This window comes from Vipera ursinii, assembly GCF_947247035.1.
Source record: "Vipera ursinii genome assembly, chromosome: 1".
In the NCBI taxonomy this organism is placed as follows: Eukaryota; Metazoa; Chordata; class Lepidosauria; order Squamata; family Viperidae; genus Vipera; species Vipera ursinii.
This window is the reverse complement of record NC_139512.1, coordinates 250,953,275-250,972,138: the sequence shown is the minus strand read 5'-3', so window position 1 is coordinate 250,972,138 and position 18,864 is coordinate 250,953,275. Positions and strand designations below refer to the sequence as shown.

Here is an 18,864-nt window from a genome sequence, read left to right as displayed (position 1 = left end):
TTATGGCTTAGCATGTGGTGTGGGGTTGACCCAACATGTTAGGCGACAAACAATGACTTCCAACTTACAATGCCTCAGCTTCCCAAGGTTATTCCAAAGCCGGAAAAGCCAACCAACCCACCCTGCAGCTTTGCCTGCTTAGGCTGAACCCCAGGAATTCATACTTGCTGCGGCGCTCGACCTATTTTCTGCCCAGACGCTGCTTATCCACGCTATGCCACTGGTCCTAACACACCAAGCAGACAAAGGAGGTCCGATTTACCCCTTCCCCGCGAGGTTAGAAAACTCCGCCACATTCCCTAGAGCAGTGTTTCCCAACCTTAGGAACTTGAAGATGCGTGGACTTCAACTCCCAGAATTCCCCAGCCAGCCGGCTGGGGAATTCTGGGAGTTGAAGTCCATGCATCTTCAAGTTCCTAAGGTTGGGAAACGCTGCCCTAGAGGAAGAAATGTCTGCTTGGGATTCTGCTGCAATTACCGCAGTTGAGCCACCAGCCACGCAAGGCAGGCTCAGGCTGGGGGGGGGGGGGCGGGGCGGAACGGAAGCCTTGCCCTATATTCCACAATTAGAACAAGGCGCATTCCGCCAGGCCGCCCCTCCCCCTCCCCGGTTCCCTTCGGAGATCTCTTTTTTTCTCTCTCTCTCTTTTGCGCGCGCCCGCGCGCAGCAAAAACCAACTCAAGGAAGATTTAAGTTTGCCTTCGGGAGACGCAATTCCGAGCAGAAGATACACCCAGGAGCGACGCCCTTTTCAGCCTTCTCGCCGTCTGCGGGCCTCATTCTTTATTATTACCAGGGGTCTTCAAGCTTGGCCCTTTTATGACTTGTGGACTTCAGCTCCCAGGAGACTTGTGGACTTCAGCTCCTCTCAGCCTGGCTGAGGAATTCTGGGAGCTGAAGTCCACAAGTCATAAAAGGGCCAAGTTTGAAGACCCCTGTTTATTACAAACGGCGAGCAGTGCTGGACACTCCGCCAAACAGTTCCGAGGGCTGGTAAACGACGAGGTGTGCTGCAGCCCCCCGCCGCGAGTCTACTGCAAGCCACAATCGAGACCACGTGTCTCTCAGGACAAAGGGGCGGGGTGTAATTATTCCTGTTATTAAGAGAACAAAACGGCTGTTACAGATACGATTGCACGCTGGGCAGCGCGCGTGCTTTTAGTGTTAATATGGTGTTGCTGTCACGCCAAGCCAACTCTGGGCAGCCCTTGGGGCTCCCTGAGCAGCTCAGTGTGAGCGCGCCCCCCCAGATGTTGCGCCCGGTGCGGCCGGCCCCCCCTGCACCCCCCACGCTATGCCACTGTCCATGAAACAGGGAGCCAGCAGAACTCTGTTCACGACCCAGGGGAAATTGTGCCACTGTATTTAAAGGTTATATTTATACTGTGTAGAATCAGGTCATTTTGCATGAGTGCACCTTCTGAGCCAACCTCCCTTTAGCTTCAACTAAGGGCCATAACTGTGCAGAGATAGTCATCAGCCTTACGTCTCCTCATCAGGCATATTGGGGAATCATGCAGTTCCAAATGGCTGGCATGAAGGTGTTCCACTTACCCTGTGAAACCTTTTCATTGTTTTTATAAACAAATCATTTAAATTGTTTAAATCAGGGATAGGCAATTAATTTTCCCAAGAGGCCACATAAGAAATTGGGGCTCTGGTGGAGGGCTGCTGCCCTGCCCCCACCCCTGCCACTACACCACTGTCCAACCCTCCACCACTGCCCTGCCACTGCCCTGCCACTCTGCTTCCTGCTGTCATAGGCCCACCCAAAATGCTGCTGACTCCCCATGTCCCATTCAGTGGTGGGATTCAGCCAGTTCGCACCACTTCGGCAGAACTGGTAGTTAATTTTTTGTTGCCCAGGTTCAGAATGGACTTCCGGAAGCGGCATCCACACAGAGAACTGGTTGTTCACATATTTGAATCCCACCACTGGCCCCATTGCCAATGTCACTTATGCCACAGACTGGACTGGATATGACCCATGGACTCTGAAATGCCCAGATCTGGTCTAAATAGAATTGTTCTGTACCAGCCTACTACTGGCCCTGCAGAAAAGGCAGGGACAACCCCTTTACAAAAAGACAAGAGGCTGGAACTAAGCCTGCCAAATTTATTGACATAAAACAGAGCAAACAGAGCCAAACAAAAACATGAACCATGAAACAGGAGCTATTCAAACGGTTGCCTTCAGCAAACCAGCCCTCCCACACATTCCCCTTTTAAACAGTTCAAGGCGTGGCTTCTCTCTGCCTCCTTCTGAGGTGCCCCATTGCCTTCCTCTGTTTACTCCTGATTGACTGCCTCCTGCGTCAGGCGTCCTTAAACAGGGCCAGCTGTGGGTCATCTTCATCCACGCTGTCAGGCTCACACAGCTGGGTCTGCGTAGTGACCAGATGGGAGGGGCCTGGATGAGAGCTCTGCGAAGCCTCAGAACTGTCCTCTGCAGGCTCTCCAAACCCCTCCTCCTCTTCCTCCTCTGAATCGTCTGACCCAACTGCCAAACCCACAGGCTGACCCTGAATCACAAACAAGAATGCAGGTTTCTGTCAGCAAAAACAAAAGGATAACATTCTGCTACTTCTCAAAATTGCAAGCATGGGCTTTCCTTCACTGACCATATTTTTGTTAAGATTGCCAGGGATAATAATGCATAATAAGAATTGGACAAAATAATAGAAAATTGAGAAGCTAAAATGCTCTGGGACTGTGCTCTTTAGAATCCAAACAGAGAGACTCCTGTCATACAACACCTTTGACTTAAAAATGGCCGATAAGAAAGACAAAAAAAATAAATAAATCTGGGTAATGGACATGGAGTGTCCTGCAGTGTCTGGAGACAGCAGAATAGAAGAGAAAGAACTGGAGAAAACTGGAGACTTGCAAATAAAAATAGAACAGCTATGGCAAAAGAAAGCAAAAATAGTACCAATCAGGTAATAGGAATCTTGGATGCAATTCTAAAACACCTACAGCATTTTCAGCCCTGACAAAATCATCAGTCAATTGCAAAAGTATGTTTGCTTGGAACAGTTTACATTCTGGGATGATACTTTTAAAATTATTAAAGAACACTATTTGCCTATTGCAGGTCCTTGGGAAGGTGAACAGAAATGCCAAATCCAATCAATGCTGATGGTGTTCAGTTGGTGTTATAAATGCTTTGGAATTGCTTTCAGGTAAATATATTTACTGCAGGGACGCGGTGGCTCAGTGGGTTAGGACGCTGAGCTCGTCGATCAGAAGGTCGGCAGTTTGGCGGGTCGAATCCTGAGTGCCGCGTAACAGAGTGAGCGCCTGTTACTCGTCCCAGCTTCTGCCCACCTAGCAGTTCGAAAGCACGTAAAAATGCAAGTAGAAAAATAGGGACCACTACGGTGGGAAGGTAACAGCGTTCCGTGCGCCTTTGGCGTCTAGTCATGCCGGCCACATGACCACGGAGACGTCCTCGGACAAGCGCTGGCTCTTCGGCTATGAAACGGAGATGAGCACCGGCCCCTAGAGTCGGAAACGACTAGCACGCATGTGCGGGGGAACCTTTACCTTTACCTTTACCTTAAATATATTTACTACTACTACTACTACTACTACTACTACTACTACTACTGTTGTTGTTATTTTAATATGCTGCTGTATTCATGGTCTAAGACTGGTGAAAGCTTAATAATTCAAGTCCTAATAAAGGACCTAAAATTATTAAGGTTGCACCTAAGTACTATAGGCAGTTCCAAACAAGAGGTTTTTTTTTAAATAGAGTGTTCAGGACAAATAAATTCAAAATTACCAAATATTGAGAGAGAGATTTAGCCATTGTTCCAAGGCCTCCAGTCATGATCCAACCTTGATCTGCAAACTCATCTAACCTTGATCTGCAAGTTTAGCTACTTTATAAGTTTTTCCAATTGCGTTTCCTGTCTGAACATCAACTAGTCTAGTGACATTAATGAACCAGGCTTTCTTCTTTTTGTTAACTGTTACATTAGGTGTGTTGACTGTTATTATTCTTACTATTATTTAGAAAAAAGCTATATTACAATAAGCCTTAATGATAGGAGAGTGTTGACCAATTCTTGGCTGTAGCTACTTGGGATCAAGCCTGTGTAGAAAACTATTTAATTTAATAGTACTCTCTTTGGAATGTACATTAAACCAGTCATGTTGAAATAGATGAGGGTGATTTCTGACCTTTTAAAATATGAGAATAGGCGTTCCTATACTTATAATGTTAAATTCCAAGAATATAACAGAAAGCTTCATTTTGCCAGCAAGTGGTGACAGGTTTCTTTCTTGTGCATTTAGGTGTACTGAAAGGCCCAGTGATTTACTGATTTTTATTTAAAGTAGACCCTAATTATAGAAGAGAAATAGAAGAAGTATCCTTTGAGCTTGTTTAGCAAACTCTTGCCTGCTGCTTATTCATTTTCTCCCTTTCAGACCCCCATCCACTGCAACGCCTATGCTAATCCAAGTGACAAACCATTTATATCATTACGTTGACTTGTTCTAACTACAATGACTAACAACACGTGGCTCCTTCTGAACAAACTTTCAATTTTCATTTTTTTTAAGTATAATGTGACAGCATTATTGACCACATCTGCTTAATTTGAAGTTGTTTCTGTAGCTGAATGTAGGACCTGGTTAGAAATAAGATTGTTTGGAAAAGTTAGTGACTCAAGAAATACAAGTTCTGATACTTTTGCATTCCTTTTCCACTCTGACCTTATTTTTTAAAGCTTAGTCAGCATGAATTCACATTGTCTAATGACTTTCATTATGACACCAAAGTTATATAGGATAAGGATATTGGGAGAAAATCCAACATAAGCTCTGTATTTGCAGAATTTCTCTGAAATATTCGTGGTTATAAGCGTTGGCTCTGTGAAATCTGTGGTAAGCTACCATGAAGTTCTAACTACGCAGTGGGAAATAATCAAGTAAGACATAGGATTTTAAAGACCAAGGTGAAGGTAAGATATATAAAGTAATATTTTATTGTACATGGTAACCTTTGAAGAATGGATGCCAGACACATTTTGAGAGGTAGTGTATACAAGCATTTGACTCTCCAATAGATTTAGAGTGCTGAATGACTGAAGAGAATACAGATTCTATTTATTTATTTATAAATGTTTATTTTATTTCTATTTTACCTTTCATTCAGGTTCAAGGTATACACAATACTTCCACTTTCCCCTCCAAAACTACAACCCTCTGAGGTAGCCTGTGCTGAGAGACTGGCTGACCCAAAGTCATCCAGCAGCTTCTGTAGCTGAAAGTGGGCTAAATCCCTCATTCGACTTAACCACTACTCCAGACTAAATCTCTAGTCAGCCTGAGCATAATAGACATGTGGTCTAAGAGAAATACTCAGGTTTTATTATACTGGATACAGTTTTTCCAGGGACAGGGAAATAAGTTCTGATCATAGTGTTGCTTTCTATTTCCTTGAGTTCATTGAGAAAAACCATCTGGAATTTTCAGACGTCGAAGAGTCTTTTGCAAAATTCTGGTGGGTATTAATACCCAAATCCAAAAGAAAAAGGAAAATTAATGTCATGGATATGATTGTGATGCTTGGGATGAATTTAAATGGAAAACAAATTCATGGAAGCATCTGTTTAGTTGTGGATAGCTATAATCATAAATGCCTAGTTTTGTTATTACTGGAGAAAAATCTGTAGATACCAGAAATAATTATGCCTTGGAATGGATCTGTCTGTCTGTCTGTCTGTCTGTCTGTCTGTCTGTCTGTCTGTCTATCTATCTATCTATCTATCTATCTATCTATCTATCTATCTATCTATCTATCTATCTATCATCTATCTATCTATCTATCTATCTATCTATCTATCTATCTATCTATCTATCTATCTATCTATCTATCTATCCATCCATCCATCCATCCATCCATCCATCCATCCATCCATCTATCTATCTATCTATCTATCTATCTATCTATCTATCTATCTATCTATCTATCTATCTATCTATCTATCATCTGTCATAAGCATTTTGTGTAAAAGAAACAGATCATATTGTCATTTAGATAACATTTGGGAAAAATAAAAAATGTAAGTTTGAAGGTAAGCATATCAATTCCAAGAAATTCATTGAATTTAATTTGATATTAAGTTCAACCATAAAACTGAATGTCATTTGTTTTGTTTCCTTTCTCTTACCCTAATCTTAAACACTGAAGGTTGGCTCTTCTCAAGGGCTGAAATGCAGAGGCAAATTACCTTACTGCTACTGGAGGATAGAAAATAAAGTGGGCAGAACTGGTTTAGAAAATGAGGGGGGGGAGAGCGCATGGCATGTCTCAGTGGAACACTGGTATTGGATCCTCCCCAATACTCACAAGGCCTAACTAAACACAGTGGTGAGATTCCTGCAGAATGGGATATTAAACAAAAAGTCTCCAAATTGGAATATCCACAGAATCTGAACTAAAGATTAAAGATGTTTCTAGCAAAAGCATACTGAATAAGAAGTTTGATATTTTTATTTTGTATGTGTCAAAGCACTTTCCAAGTGAGAAAGAGAGACTCATTTCCCTTCCCCAGAAAAAGAGAATTTGCTTTTATTTTTGAAATAATTGCTTTATTGCTTTCTCTTCCTATAAAACTGCTGCCAAGAAACTCCTCTATGATCGAGTACATCCCTCTGCCCCTTTATTTCTATCCCTTATTTTCTCTTCCCTAGGTAGTGACCTGTCCATAAGAGGACCTTTCCCTTTAACTACAAAGCTGATATGAACTTAGCCTTTGGCAAGAGCAGGGGTGTCAAACTCAATTTCACTGAGGGCCGCATCAGCATTGTGGTTGCCCTCAGGGGGCCGGGTGGGTGTGGCCAGGGTGGGCGTGGCCTACTGGGTGGGCGTGGCTAGAGTGCGTATGGCCTACTGGGTGGGCGTGGCTAGAGTGCCTATGGCCTACTGGGTGGGCGTGGCCAGCTCTACATCGTTGGCATCAAGGGTGCCTGTGGGGGCCTGGGCAGGAGTGGGAGAGATCTGAGAGTCTCTGGCAGAAGGAGGTTCTCTGGGCCAGGGCCAAGGCAGTGGGGGCCGTTCCCTCACGGTTTCCAGGATGGCTTCCCGGGCCTCATGAAACCACTTCGCGGGCCGGATCCGGCCCCCGGGCCTTGTGTTTGACATGTCTGGGCAAGAGACTCAAAAAGTCAAAAGCTATTGGAGAGTCTGAATATAAATCTTCAATTTACATACCTTATCACACACCCAAGCAATATCAATTATCCCCTGGAGTCCCCCTCTTCTCCTCTGTTGCTGTTAATTTGTGCATCAATGCTTACTTTAGAATTTTCAGGATGGATTCCAAAAAATGAGAATGCTAAGTGAGATGCTAACCTGGTAATAAATCTTGAAAAAGTTAGCAGAATGTCTTAAGGCTAAATGTGCTTCCTACTTCTTCACTTTATCTTCATGTGAATTAGGGAAGGGCTTGTCAAGTTAGTTTCCTGACTAGTGGCTCTTCCTCTTGTCCTTCTGTTATATACTGGGTTCTTTGCTTCATTGACGAGACGAGGTGAGTGAGTTCAGCAAGAATCATTCTTTATTTGCTTACAGGAACTGAACTGAGAAACAGGGCTGTGAATGCAGCTATTTATACCCTGGCCTCTAGGTGGCGGCCAATAGGTTTAAAGCAATTGTATGAATTAAATCATATCCCTGTTGAATATACAGTAGAGGTGACAAACAGATTTAAGGAATTAGATCTGATAGACAGAGTGCCTGAAGAACTACGGACAGAGGTTCGCAACATTGTAGAACAGGTAGCAACCAAAACCATCCCAAAGAAAAAGAAATGCAAGAAAGCAAAATGGCTGTCTGAGGAAGCTTTGCAAATAGCTGAGGAAAGGAGGGAAGCGAAAGGCAAGGGAGAAAAAGAAAGATACAACCAATTGAATGCAGAATTCCAGAAAATAGCTAGAAGAGATAAGAATGCCTTCTTAAATAAACAGTGCAAAGAAATAGAAGAAAACAATAGAATAGGGAGGACCAGAGATCTTTTCAAAAAAATTGGAGAGATGAAGGGAACGTTTAATGCAAAAATGGGCATGATAAAGGACCAAAATGGCAGGGACCTAACAGAGGCAGAAGAGATTAAGAAGAGGTGGCAAAATTACACAGAACTATACAAGAATGAGCTTAACGTCCCTGATAATCACAAAGAGGTGGTCACTGACCTCGAGCCAGACATCCTAGAATGTGAAGTGAAGTGGGCCTTAGGAAAGCTGAGCAACAACAAAGCTAGTGGAGCTGACAGTATTCCAGCTGAGCTATTCAAAATCTTAAAAGACGATGCAGTAAAAGTGCTACACTCAATTTGCCAGCAAATTTGGAAAACTCGGCCACAGGACTGGAAAAGATCAGTTTACATTCCAATTCCAAAGAAAGGCAGTGCCAAAGAATGTTCAAACTATCGCACCATTGCACTCATTTCTCATGCTAGTAAAGTTATGCTTAAAATCCTACAAGCTAGACTCCAGCAGTATGTGGATCGAGAACTACCAGAAGTACAGGCAGGATTTCGAAGAGGCAGAGGAACTAGAGATCAAATTGCCAATATACGCTGGATCATGGAGAAAGCTAGAGAGTTCCAGAAAAACATCTACTTCTGCTTCATTGACTATACTAAAGCCTTTGATTGTGTGGATCATAACAAACTGTGGCAAGTTCTTAAAGAGATGGGCGTATCAGACCATCTTATTTGTCTCTTGAGAAACCTATATGTGGGCCAAGAAGCAACAGTGAGAACTGGACACGGAACCACTGATTGGTTCAAAATTGGGAAAGGAGTCTGGCAAGGCTATATACTGTCACCCTGCCTATTTAACTTATATGCAGAGCACATCATGAGAAAGGCAGGACTTGATGAATCAAAAGTTGGAATTAAGATTGCCAGAAGAAATATCAACAACCTCAGATACCACTCTAGTGGCAGAAAGTGAAGAAGAACTAAAGAGCCTCTTGTTGCGGGTGAAGAAGGAGAGTGCAAAACTTGGGTTGAAACTTAACATTAAGAAAACCAAGATCATGGCATCCAGCCCTCTCAATTCCTGGCAAATAGATGGGGAAGAAATGGAGGTAGTGACAGATTTTATTTTCCTGGGCTCCAAGATCACTGCAGATGGGGACTGTAGCCAAGAAATTAAAAGACGCTTGCTCCTTCGGAGGAAAGCCATGGCAAATCTAGACAGCACACTAAAAAGCAGAGATATCACCCTGTCAACAAAAGTGCGTATCGTCAAGGCTATGGTCTTCCCAGTTGCAATGTATGGCATTGAAAGTTGGACCATAAAAAAGGCTGAGCACCAAAGAATTGAGGCCTTTGAACAGTGGTGCTGGAGAAGACTCCTGTGAGTCCCTTGGACTGCAAGGCGATCAAAGCGGTCAGTCCTAGAGGCGATCAACCCTGACTGCTCTTTAGAAGGCCAGATCCTGAAGCTAAAACTCAAATACTTTGGTCAACTAATGAGAAGGAAGGACTCACTGGAGAAGAGCCTAATGCTGGGAAAGATTGAGGGCAATAGAAGAAGGGGACGACAGAGAACGAGGTGGCTGGATGGAGTCACTGAAGCAGTAGGCATGAGCTTAAATGGACTCCAGAAGATGGTTGAGGACAGGAAGGCCTGGAGGAATGTTGTCCATAGGGTTGCGATGGGTCGGACACGACTTCACAGGTAACAACAACAACAACCTATTGCTGCCCTAGAAGCAGACAATGGCAGCGCTGGAGACGGGTTGTCTGAGGAGCTGGGAGCCGTTAGCCAGCTTCCCTGTTTAAACAGCCTTCCAGCAATTAACCTCATGTGATACTCTTTAGTCAGACAAAACCCAATACATTACACCTTCATTCCTCTTTCATAAGGGATTGGCAGTGGCAACAGGAGAAGACCTCTGTATAGGCAGATTCCATGAGAGATGTGTGGGCAGTTGGGAGGCACTTTCTTAGTTAGCTCTGTCTTCTGGGCCTCTGCAACTGCTGCATATATTGGCTGCAGGCCTCTGTTTGCCTTACTCAGGCTTGAAAATAAGGCTTGATTCAGTAATGTGATGAAGCACAACTGGAAGCTTTGTCATGTGAAGTACAGCTGCCCAATATAAATGAAGCGGGGTGAGGGGAAATCTACTGCCTAACCTCCTAGGGTAAGCACTAATGCTCACTTTGGTAATCATAATTGTTTGTAATTTGGTTGTCTTGATGATGCATATTCCCACTTATCTCTATTAGCCTTGTGATTAAATGTCAGAAGAGTATTCGTATCTGCTCCTGGCTATGAAATCTACTTGTCAGTTTTCACAAAGCACAAGTAATTAACTTCCAGTGACACCTCTACCCTTATGGAGAGGGAATACATTTTCAAAATTTATGCTATGTCACAGCACAGGATTATGGTGCATCTATTGTATAGTTTTATAACAAGGGTTAGCAGCTTGGATCTAAAACGTACAGAGTTTTAATTCTTTTTTATAGGCCTAGTTCAACTTATGGGTAATAAATAGAAGTAACTCAGTAGGCTTATGGAGCTTCCAGGTCTTTCTATCATGTTAGAAGATGATATCTAACTAAACATTTGTTGTGCTTGGTGTAATGTATTGGGGTTTTTTGCTTGTACTGATTCACGTGTCTGTTTAAATGCTGCTTAACGGTTACTCAATGGTGTGTCTGTGTAACGGCTACGGACCAAGCCAGACTTCTTGTCTCCAGGAATATCATTGGTAGATTTGGGGTGGGAATGGGTTCCTTTAAACCTATTGGCCACCGCCTAGTGGCCAACCGTATAAGTAGCTGCGCAGCAGCCACTGTTTCAGTTCTGTTCTGCTTGACTCCAATAAAGCATGTTACTGTTTGGAACCTTCCATCTCGTTTATTGCCTGCAAAGAACCGACTACACAACACTTGGATTATCCTAGTCCTGAAGATGTATTAGAAAGATCCAGAAATTAATTGGAATTAATTTCTTTTAGAAGGAAAAAGGATTGTAAACTTCCTTGTAAGCGACCTGGCCCCAAATATGTATCTTGACCAAATCATTAGCTCCAAGCTTTGGCTATATTTCTTCTTAGCCCCATATACTGTAAGTCTCAAGACAAGAGCATTCTTTGAAAAGAAAATGATGGCTGGCTATATTCCACTGTTTTGTTGGAAATAAGACGCTTTGCCCAGAAACAAGAGAAAGATGATGGAGAACATCCTGGTAGGTTAGACGGAGTAGTGGGAACAATAGCACCAGCTTGCCTTTGATAAATGGGTGCTTGATAATTGGCTGGGTCTACCTTGGTATCTAATAATATACTCTCAAAATTCCAAATGTACCCCAATGGGGACTCATTGTAAACTTTTTAATCCATGCCCATTCCAGTGTCTCCTTGAGTTTCGAAGGAAGGTGCTTCTGGATGTGCTGAATTGCTGTCTAAACAAGTGAATGTGGCTGCCCACAATGCATACCTATGACCTATAGATGAAGTGGTAGTCTAGATGAGAACAAATAACTTGAATGTGAATATTCACATGGCTATAAACTGGTTCATTATAGGTAGAGGTTTCCCACTCTGGGATTTATCTGTCCTGATAGGATTTCATTCCCGGTGCAGGAAGATAAATAATAATAATTTTAGGTCCTTTGTTAGGACTTGAATTATTAAACTTTCACCAGTCTTAGACCATGAGTACAGCAGCATATTAAAACAACAACAACAACAACAACAAATAAATAAATAAATAAATAAATAAATAAAAAAACTTGGAAGTGATCTTGGAGGTCATCTAGTCCAACCCCCTGCTCAGGCAGGAAACCCTATACCATTTCAGGCAAATGGCTGTCCAGTCTCCTCTTAAAAACTTCCAGTGTTGGAGCATTCACCACTTCTGGAGACAGGTTGTTCCACTGGTTAATTGTTCTAAGTGGCAGGAAATTTCTCCTTAGTTCTAGGTTGCTTCTCTCTTTGGTTAGTTTCCATCCATTCCTTCTTGTCCTGCCTTCAGGCGCTTTGGAGAATAGCTTGAGTCCCTTTTCTTTGTGGCAGCCCCTGAGATATTGGAACACTGCTATCATGTCACCCCTCGTCCTTCTCTTCATTAAACTAGACTTACCCAATTCCAGCAACTGTTCCTTATATGTTTTAGCCTCCAATCCTCTGATCATCTTTGTTGCTTTTCTCTGTACTCTTTGTAGAGTCTCAACATCATTTTTACATCGTGATGACTAACAGATTAACTGTAGATTCATATTAGTCATTGTGGGCCCAAATTCCCTCAAATTACTATCACCTTTGGCTGATATGACAGCCTTGAACTTTCTCTGCCAAGGATAAATTGGCACAATGATCCATGTGCTGTTAAGAACAGACTTCTATAATGTAGCTTATGGTTGCTGCCCCTGACTGCTTTAGAAGCTGCAGATAGAACAATGTGACTATTGATAACTCTGCATTGGTAGATAATTAGCCAAAGAAGGAGGCTGAAGGTAATATAGCAAACTTATACAAGATGTGATAATCTGAAAAAAGAAGACTCTCCCTCCCCCATCTCACATAGGCAGTGGTGGGATTCAAATATGTGAACAACTGGTTCTCTGTGTGGATGCCGCTTCCGGAAGTCCATTCTGGGCCTGGGCAAGAAAAAATTAGCTATCGGTCCTGCTGAAGTGGTGTGAACGGGTTGAATCCCACCACTGCATGAAGGAATGAATTTTGTGTGATGGTCCCAATATAGAAATATTTTCCCCTATTGATATCAAATGGACCTCTATAGAGCCACTGACAATTGAAGATACAACTCTGAAAGCTTTATTTGATTTGTCAGTGTGGTCTTAGAGGTATGAAATAATATAACTTTATCATTTTAATTTTTTATGGCTGGGTTTGATTGCATTTTATTCGGACTTTATTGTGAACTGCTTTGAAATTGTCTCTGAATGAATTGAATGAATGGACCGGAGACATCATTTTAGTGGAGCTGGGACCTAGGAGACCAAGATTCATAGGAAGCGTTTAAAACCCATGAATATATTTAAGATTAAAGTGCAAGATTACTCACGTGTGCTAAGGTTTTTAGTAGCCAATTTTCTATATGTCATAACAATAATATGATAAAGACAGGTGAAATATATTTTGTTTGTTTTTTAAAATATATTTTCTTAGCCTATAGCAGCTACTGTATGTATGATTTTTTGCTTTTTTTTTTTTAAAAAAAAATCAGCTTCCTTTGTGCAGCTTATTTGCTAATCATGTTTTGGTGACTGACTTCTGTGCCTATTTCTCAAGACGTTTAGGGCAGGCTTAATCAACACGAATAAGACTGCATACAAAATGGGATGATTATTATTCTTGGTTGGGATTATGCAGAATTAAACTTTCCCAAACTGAAGCTAACATATTCTGTGAGACAAGAAAGTAAGCTGAATTTCCATTTGGTTTGCTTCTAGCTGAGCCTTCAAATTATGAAGTGACGCAAAGCCAAAAGATTAATACAATGAAAACAAAGATTGGGAAATTAAATGACACGATGCAATTTTCTGCCTCATTGGGCTGGCACCAATAATATGCAAAGGAAAGCCTACTAGGTATTGGTTAGCTGCTGAATAAAAAGCAGAACCATCCATCTCTATCTCAAGGAAAGCTGTTCCTTTGAGTGATACAGCCATTGACCCCTCCAATTACCTGTCTCTCGCTGCTGTTCCCCCACCTCCTGCAGTAGAAGACCAGAATCTCTTTTCTACTGTTATGGATCACAAAACAACCATTCTGGTTTAAACAGAGACATTGTTCACCAATACTGTTGGGACTTTAGTGTGAGTTTGAGCCATGTGTAGAAAAACAACATATTAGCCTATGAAAAAATATGCACTTTTGACATCCAGGCTAATCTACTTTCTCAGGGTCATTTGTGAAACTCCATGATTTTGGTAGGGTCTGTTGTGTGTCTTTTTGTTCCTGTGTTTCCAGGTTTGTTCTTTTTCTCATTGATGTTCATCTTTTTTTTTAATAACAAATTTTATTTTTGATGTTCATCTTTTGTCTGCCCAAAGACAGAGGGCGTTGCTTTGTAAATTTATAGAGGGAATTGCCTTTTCATGAAGCATCTATGGCTGCCTTCCCATTATATCATGTAGCAAGTATCAGCTCTACCTGAAATGTTCAGGGATGTTATGCTTTGGGCCCAAAGCTGCAATATCAGGGCTACTGATTTGACAAAGTTATCGTAATTTCACAGAGCCATTCTTTCAGATGAGAAGAAATAGCAGAGATCCTATCGGTTCTTCTACCAGGCACCTTCCAATGTTTAGCAAGATGTCTTACTTCACTTTCCATTGTGTTTTTCTCTTTCCTCCACATATTTGTTTTCTTCAGAAAGGTCAGGTTTCAAGGGGAGAGCAATATTTCAGTGTTTTCTTTTCTAAACTCTATTTTGAACTGCATTTCATTTATTAAATTTATTTGTTGTTATGGAAGATAGTGAGGAATAAAGACCACACAGTCATAAACAATCAAGAGACTAGGAAAGACAGTTGAAAACTTATTGCATAAATGGCAATGTAGCCCAGATGGAGAAAAATCTGGGAAGAAAAAAAAATCAAAGAACTCAAAGAGATTTCTACTTTTTAATTGTCAGAAAGGCAGCCCAGCATATGAGACCCTATTTCACACATGTACTGGGGCTAGAAGAGCATGCCAGGCAAGGCCACAATACCTTCCTGGAATTCACTAACTGCATTTCCTTTGCGAAGGACTCTTGACAAGGGATGGGCTGCACCTCATCAAAACAGGGAAAAGTGTATTTGGAAAAAGACTGGCCCAACTCAACAGGAGGGCTTTAAACTAAAATTGATTGGGGAGGATGACTAATCTTCAGAATCTCTAGAACCCAAAACCAATCATAAATCCCAAGAAAACAAAACGAACAATGAGGTGGGCAGAGATGAAAAAAAACAAGAAAAACTCAAACAACATTCAGGATCACTGGAGATTTTTAAAAAGAGGCTAGGCAGTCACTTGTTTGAGATGGTATAGGTTTTCCTGCTCAAGCAGGGGGCTGGACTAGAAGACCTCCAAGGTCCCTTCCAGCTCTATTCTATTCTATTCTATTCTATTCTATTCTATTCTATTCTATTCTATTCTATTCTATTCTATTCTATTCTATTCTATTCTATTCTATTCTATTCTATTAATTTCTATTAATTTCTTTTTCTGTTTCTATTAATTAAAAGGCTATTATTGTGTCTTTGGGTGGACTCCTTTGGACATTTTTTTGTGTACCAAATTGATGTGCTAAGCCTAGGAACACATTTTACACCCCTGTGGGTATCAGGAGTAGGAACTAGACAAGATTCACAGACTAAGTGTTCCAAACTTCACTAATACTTTTTTCTCCACTCCTCACTCTTTTAATCTAACCATTCATTATTTCACAATCATAATTCTCTCCTCTGTCAGTTAGGAAGAATTTCATGTTGGGTTTAGTTTTGTTAGGCTTAATCTTGGCCAATGAGCAAAATTCAATATCAGGACAAAGCAGAGTTCCTGGAGGTTACAAGGGTGCCATTAAAGAGATTGTGCTTGTGGCAGACTTCCACCAAATCTATTACTTATAGGGAATACAATAGATATTTTGAAGAAGCCCCAGTGAAAAAGGAACTATGAATCTGAAATAAGCTTGGTTTATGAGTGAGTTAGTGGCTAGATCTCACAAGTCCAAAAAAAAAAAAGAAAGCAGTCTAACTGGTGCTGGCAAATGCAGTCTTCATTTTGTAAAAAGAGCCAGTCCTTAAAAATAAAATATATGTGCTTGTTTTTCTCAGTAATTTTGGCAAGTTTCTAAAAAAAAGTTTCTCTGATAATATGTGAGATGAATATTTGCTAAATTATTTTTAATCAAAATGTTTTTCTTACCCTGATTTGCATGATGGTTGATTCCTAGATTAATCAAGATTCAAGACATCATTATATGAACAGATAGCTGGAAACTTTTCCTTTATAAGCTAAAAAAATTTCTATGATTCCAGATAGAATCATAGAATTAGAATTGCTTCAAAGGTCATCTCTGCTCAATGCAAGATCCACTAACAAGGACCATTCATTCTCTGTATGAAAATTACCAGAAAAGGAGAATTCACTACTTCATGTGGTAAGCTAACAGCTTGTTCATCCAACTTGATTTCCATTCCTTTGTCTCTTTTGTAGACTAAACATACCTAGATGCTTTAGGTTTTCTGATAGGGCTTAGTTTCCAAACCCTTTACCATGTTGGCAGCTTTCTCTAAACTGACTGCTACTTGTCACCTTTTTTAGCTTGGTGGTGAGAACTGAATATAATGTAGCAAATGGACCATTTTAAAAAATGGAACAATGTTTTAAAATGGAACAATGACTTCCTCTGAATTGGGTTCTTATCCGGGATGACAATGAAGATGCTTATAGGGAAGAGGTGAAGGCTCTGGTGGACTTGTGCAATAAAAGTAACCTGATTCTAAATGTTGTTAAAACAAAGGAGATCATTGTAGATTTCAGAAAGAGCCAGCATAGTCATACTCCAGTCAGTATCAAGGATGCAGCTGTAGAGGTGGTCAACACTATTAAGAATCTGGGGGTGCAGATAACTAACAATCTAAATTGGTCTCTCCACACATCATCCTTAGAGAAGCGTGCAAACCAGTGTCTGCATTTCCTGTGTCAGATGAGTAGAGCACATCTTTCTCCTTCTGTCCTGGCCACTTTTTACAGAAGCATGATTGAAAGCATTTTAACAAATTGCATCACTGCCTGGTTTGGTGGCAGCAGTGCCTCAGATAGAAAGTCCATACTGAGATTGGTAAGGGCAGCCGAGATGATCATAGGAAGCTCGCTCCCTGTTATTCAGGATGCTGCTTATAAGCACTTTTATGTGCTTAGAGCTCAAAGCATTTTTAATGACCCCGCACACCCACTTTACAGTCTGTTTCTGTTGCTTCCCTCTGGGAGGAGGTTTTGAAGAATTTCTAGCAGGACTATTCGATTCTGTAATAGCTTTGTTCCCTATGCCATCCATCTGGCAATCTCGCAAGATTTGTTTTTCTCGCCATGCACATGTATACAGTCTAGACTATTCTTTCTCTGTGTCATAAAATATATTTTTTATTTATTTTATTTTAATTCCATTTATATCCCGCCCTTCTCCGAAGACTCAGGGCGGCTTACAAGCTTAGCAGTAGCCTTCATTCTATGTATATGCCTGCTTATTAGGGCTTTCGCCCCCCCCCCAAGCGGCATTATTACAAAGTCAGCTTAATTGCCCCCAACAATCTGGGTCCTCATTTTACCTACCTCGGAAGGATGGAAGGCTGAGTCAACCTTGAGCCTGGTGGGACTCGAACCTGCACTGATTGCAGGCAGCTGGTGTTACTTAAGGAGGCATTAGCCCACTGCTCCACCAAGGTATATGCATAATTCTGTATTTATTTATTTATTTTGGTCATATTTATGTAGCGTATATCGGAGGTGGTGACCCTTTGAGAGCTGAATGCAATGAAATTTCATTTTAATGTGTGCCAATTAGCGTACATTCAAAGTTATTTTCCTATCCTATCCTATCCTATCCTATCCTACCCTACCCTATCCTATCCTATCCTATCCTATCCCATCCCATCCCATCCCATCCCATCCCATCCCATCCCATCCCATCCCATCCCATCCCATCCCATCCCATCCCATCCCATTCCATTCTATATTCCTGTTAATGCATCCCAAGGTAGCCTGTTTAGCAGCAGCATCACATTTCTGCCTCATATTTGACATGTGCTTTGGAACAGTGGTGGGATTCAAATATGTGAACAACTGGTTCTCTGTGTGGATGCCACTTCCGGAAGTCCATTCTGGGCCTGGGCAACAAAAAATTAGGTACCGGTTCTGCCGAACTGGTGCGAACTGGCTGAATTCCACCAGTGTTTTAGAAGGATATCCGGATCCCTTCCACATGGAGAAGCCTTTCTAGTCTTATACTTGGACCTTTCATTTTTCCTATCCAGGTGAAGATGCTCACATTTTTCCCCCTGTAAGATTCCATTCTATTCATTCCAGCACCCTGCTGATACCTGTCTAGATCTTCTCCTATCCCCTTTCTTTCCTTTAAAGTATTAGCCACACCTCCCAATTTTGTCTCACCTAAGAATTTTGTAAACATCTCCTCAACCCCCTCATCCAAATCCCTGTATAACATAGGGGTGAAGACAGAGCTCTGTGGCATTCCACTAGATGCTCTCGTCCAAGCTGAAAGAGAGCTATTAATACATCACTTTCCTTCAGCCTTAAAAAAAGGCAAACTACTTCTGAAAAAAATTGTCAAAAAACCCCTGCTGGGACCAGTCCAGGCAGTTGCCAGGAGTCAAATGTTGACTCCCTGGTATAAAACAAAACAAAACAAAATCCCATCCAACTCTAGAACTTGAAAAGAAGTAATTGAGGTCAGATGGGTATTCAGCCACAGTGATAGATTTAAGATTAGGATAAGTACCTCTTTGATGAATTGTCTTATTCATTAGATAGAAAATGCTACAAACATTATTTAGATCCTGACAAAAAGGTTGTTGCTCAAGGGTTCTTATCTATGTCATGCTTCCCCCTGATGGAAAACACCAATTAGGTTTTAATTAACCTAGATAATTTATATGGGAAAACATGGGAAGGTCTAGGGTTTAATTGCTGAGTACATTTTTCTTTACAAAAGGTTCCTGTTTCACAAGTGGGCATCTCAGGGTGGGGGTGGGGAGTGAAGACTACTTCCTAAGGCCCAAGAGAAGGACTGCAAGTCCAAATAGAAAATGGCTGACTTAGGGGCCTGACTGGGTTTAGAGCATTTTCCATT

At 41.5% G+C, this 18,864-nt stretch overlaps 1 long non-coding RNA gene across 1 annotated transcript; it reads left to right on the top strand.

Moving 5' to 3' along the window:
- Nucleotides 1-3,149: 3,149 nt before the first annotated feature.
- LOC310632866 lies at nt 3,150-6,232 on the top strand. The gene is made up of 3 exons (XR_014490926.1): nt 3,150-3,183; nt 4,847-4,941; nt 6,207-6,232. It is a non-coding gene; the product is annotated as an uncharacterized lncRNA (long non-coding RNA).
- Nucleotides 6,233-18,864: the final 12,632 nt, after the last annotated feature.